We start from the raw sequence: 4,357 nt of genomic DNA, 5'->3' as shown, positions 1-4,357 counted from the left end.
CACTGCACTCCAGTCTGGGTGACAGAGTGAGACTCCAACTCAAAAAAATTAAAAATAAAATAAAATAAAATAGGCCAGGCATGGTGGCTCAAGCCTGTAATCCCAGCACTTTGGGAGGCGGAGGCAAGAGAATTGCCTGAGCTCAGGAGTTCGAGACCAGCCTGAGAAACATGGGGAGACCTCTATAATAAATAAAAAAAAAAAAAAATTAGCCGGGCGTGGTGGCTTATGCCTGTGGTTCCATCTACTTGGAAGGCTGAGGCAGAAGGCTGGAGTACCGTGGCACACTCACGGCTACCTCAGCCTCAACCTACTGGGCTCCAGTGATCCTTCCAACTCAGCCTTCCAAGTAGCCGGAACTACAGGCGTGTGCTACCATGTCCTGCTAATTCATTTATTGTAGAGACAAGGTCTCACCAAGTTGCCCAGGCTGGTGTCAAACCCGCGGGCTCAGGCAATCCATTTGCCTCAGCCTCCCAAAGTGCTGGGATTACAGGCTTGAGCCACCATGCCCAGCCATAGTAAGACTCTTATCTCTAAAAAGAACAAAACAAGCCAGGCTCGGTGGCTCAGCCTGTAATCCCGCGCCTTTGGGAGGCTGAGGTGAGTGGATTGCCTGAGCCCGAGGGTTCGAGACCCGCCTGGGCAGCGAGACCTCCTCTCTACAATACATCAAAAAATCAGCCGGGCGTGGTAGTGCGTGCCTGTAATTCCGGCTACTTGGAAGGCCAAGGCGGAAGGATCGCCGGAGCCCTGCAGGTCAAGGCTGCGGTGGCCGGGAGCGGCCACTGCACTCCAGTCTGGGTGACAGTGTGAGACTCCAACTCAAAAAAAAAAGGAAGGCTGAGAGAAGGATTCCCTGAGCCCAGCAGGTTGAGGCTGCAGTGGTATGAGCATGCCACTGCACCCCAGCCTGGGTGAAAATGTGAGACTCTGACTCAAAAAATAAATAAAAATCATGACTCACCACAGACTTGACCTCCTGGGCTCAGGCAATCCTTCTACCTCAGCCTTCTGAGTAGCTGGGACCTCAGGCGCCCACTATGATACCCTGCTAAATTTTTTTGGTTTTTTGTGGAGACAAGCTCTCTCTGTGTTGCCCAGTCTGGTCTCAAAATCCTGGGCTCAAGCAGTCCTCCCGCTTAAGCCTCCCAAAGTGCTGAGATTGCAAACGGGAGCCATTGTATCCAGCCAAGGTAGGGTTTTAATGAAGGAAGGTCTTGGGAAGGGAAGATGGATACAGCAAGAGACCTGACCCAAGTCAAATAAGTGGTTTGGAGGCCGAGTATGGTGGCTCACGTCTATAATCCCAGCATTTTGGGAGGCTAAGGCAAGAGGATTGCCTGCACCCAGGGATTTGAGACCAGCCTGGGCAACTTGGCAACACCTCGTATCTACAATAAACCAAAAACTTAACCAGGCACACACCTATGGTTCCAGCTACTTGGAAGGCTGAGGCAGAAGGCTCACCTGAGCCCAACATGTCGACACTGCAGAGGCCGTGAGCATGACACTGCACTCCAGTCTAGGTGACAGAGTGAGACTCCAACTCAAAATAAAGAAAACGGTTTTGGATTCCCCGCCCCCCAAATCCCACCTAGTGAATGTGGATATGGTTTGGAATTCCTTTTTTCCTTTTTTTTTTGAGTTGGAGTCACTCCATCGCCCAGGCTGGAGTACAGTGGCATGCTCATGGCCTCTGCAGCATCTACCTGCTGGACTCCGGTCATCCTTTCACCTCAGCCTACCAAGCAGCTGGAACTACAGGCGCAGGCTACCACACCCAGCTAATTTTTAAAAATTTTATTGTAGAGATGAGGACTTGTCAAATTGCCCAGGCTGGTCTTGAACCCACGGGCTCAGGCAATCCACTCGCCTCGGCCTCCCAGAGTGCTGGGATTACAGGCTGAGCCACCGAGCCCAGCCTGAAATTTCGTGTATTTATTTATTTAACAGAGATGCAGTCTTACTATATTATCCAGGCTGGTCTCTAACTCCTGGCCTTTAGCAATCCTCCAGCCTCAGCTTCCCAAAGTGCTGGGATTATAGGCATGAGCCACCGTGCCTGGCTGAAATTTGGATTTTATTTTGTTTTGTGTATGTATGTATATATGTATGTATGTATGTATGTATGTATGTATGTATTTAGAGTCTAAGTCTCACTTTGTTGCTCAGGCTAGAGTGCAGTGGCAAACTCATGGCTACTGCAGCCTCGACCTGCTAGGCTCAGTCCATCCTTCTGCTTCAACCTTCGAAGTAGTCAGAACTCAGGCGCATGCCACCACGCCCAGATAATTTTTTGATACATTGTAGAGACATGGTCTTGCCAAATTGCCTGTAGTGGTCTTGAACCTTTGGGCTCAGGCAATTTTGCCTTCACCTTCCAAAGTGCTAGGATTACAGGTATAACCTACTAGGCCTGGTCAAAATTTGAATTTTAATCCAACCATCATGGAAGCAATTCTAGGGCTTTAAGTAGGAGAGTGACACAATTAAATATAAGAAAAAACACCATGGCTGCTGTGTGGACAGCAGGGAATGGGAAGCAAGGAGAACAGTTAGGAGGGCTTTGCACTACATAGTCCAGGTGGGAGATGTGGCTACCTTGGACCAGAGTAGCAGGTTTGCAGATAGAGACAAGAGGATGGGTTCAGGATCTGTTTTGGAAGCAGAGTGAACACTGGGTATGAGAGAAAAGAACCAAGGTTGATGTCTTGAGCGACTGGCTGAAATCTCACATGTGTTTTATCTTTTCACCTATGCTCTAAACTCTTTGGGAGCAGACCTTTGTCTTAGATTATTTATATATCCTCCATACTCAAGAAACCCATAGGGCTACCAAAGATAGCGCCTGGTTGCTGAATTGGACTTGAACATGGAATGGCTCTTTCTGCAAGACACTTCAAGGAAGCAACTTGTTCTTTCCTTCATGGAAAGGAGCATTGAAATGGTTCAGCCTAGCCGGGCTCAGTGGCTCAGCCTGTAATCCCACGCCTTTGGGAGGCTGAGGTGAGTGGATTGCCGGAGCCTGCGGGTTCGAGATTCACCTGGGCAGCGAGACCTCATCTCTACAGTAAATCAAAAAATCAGCCGGGCATGGTAGCACACGCCTGTAGTTCCGGCTACTTGGAAGGCTGAGGCGGAAGGATCGCTGGAGCCCAGCAGCGAGGCTGCGGTGGCCAGGAGCAGCCACTGCACTCCAGTCTGGGCGACCGAGTGAGACTCCAACTCAAAAAAAAAAAGAAGAAATGGTTCAGCCTTTTTCTGGAGAGATGAGACCTGGACCCTACCCTCCGACACATAGTTTATCAAACACAGCCTGGAGGTGACCTCCAGATTCCTGGGTCAGTCTCTGCCCCATACCCCAGGCTCACTTGGATAGGAAAGAATGAACATCTGTGCACTGTAGAGGGCTATAGCGTAAGGGTGAGGTGCCTGTTGCTCCCTTCCTTGCAATCTTGTAAGTTAGGAGGAAGGGAGGGGCAGGAAGTAGGGCCCGGTATTAAATGTAGCATTGGTGTTCAGAGGGAAACAAGGGAGATCAGAAAGCCTGTGGTGAGCTTAAGAGAAGAGCCATTACAAACCTCCAGCCTCTTCCTGGAACCCAGCCCTCCCACCGGCATCTCCAGAAAGGAGATGGAAAAGGAAGGGAATGAGAGAGCCCTTCACACCCCCTCTCCCATATCCAGAGCTAGTCCTGAGGTCTGTGCCTGTTGATCCCCTGCCTCTCAGTCCATCCAATTCCAGGGATTTAGCTGTCGGGGTTCCCAGCAAGGTGGGTCTTTGCAGAGACAAGAAGGAAAGAAGAGAGCTCTGAAACACAGATATGGGAGGAGAGGGACTAGGGAGTTGTTTAATGGGACAGAGTCTCAGTTTTGTAAGAATGAAGAGTTCTGGGGGGTGGGATTGGAAGTAGTGGGATTCTGCTGGGGGAGGAGGTGGCACACCTCCTCAACAGGGGTATCTACCTAATGAACATTTATATACTTAACTCTGAATTGTACCCCACATCTTTTTTTTTTTTTTTTGAGTTGGAGTCACACTCTGTCACTCAGGCTGGAGTGCAGTGACATGCACACAGCCACTGCAACCTTGACCTGCTGGGTTCAGGTGATCCTTCTGCCTCAGCCTTCCAAGTAGCTGGAACTACAGGCATGTGCCACCACACCTGGCTAGTTTTTCGATTTATTGTAGAGATGCGGTCTCACCAAGTTGCCCGGGTTGGTCTTGAACCTGTGAGCTCAGGCAATCCTCTCACCTCGGCCTCCCAAAGTGCTGGGATTATAGGCAAGAGCCATCAAACCCAGCACCCCGAATCTTTCAAATATAATTAAAAAAAAAAAAAAAAAAAGAAAAA

Source organism: Carlito syrichta, unplaced genomic scaffold (assembly GCF_000164805.1).
Source record: "Carlito syrichta isolate Samal-C Ts95f unplaced genomic scaffold, Tarsius_syrichta-2.0.1 Scaffold305688, whole genome shotgun sequence".
NCBI lineage: Eukaryota > Metazoa > Chordata > Mammalia > Primates > Tarsiidae > Carlito > Carlito syrichta.
The sequence above is the reverse complement of the archived record's forward strand: the minus strand, read 5'-3'. Positions refer to the sequence as shown.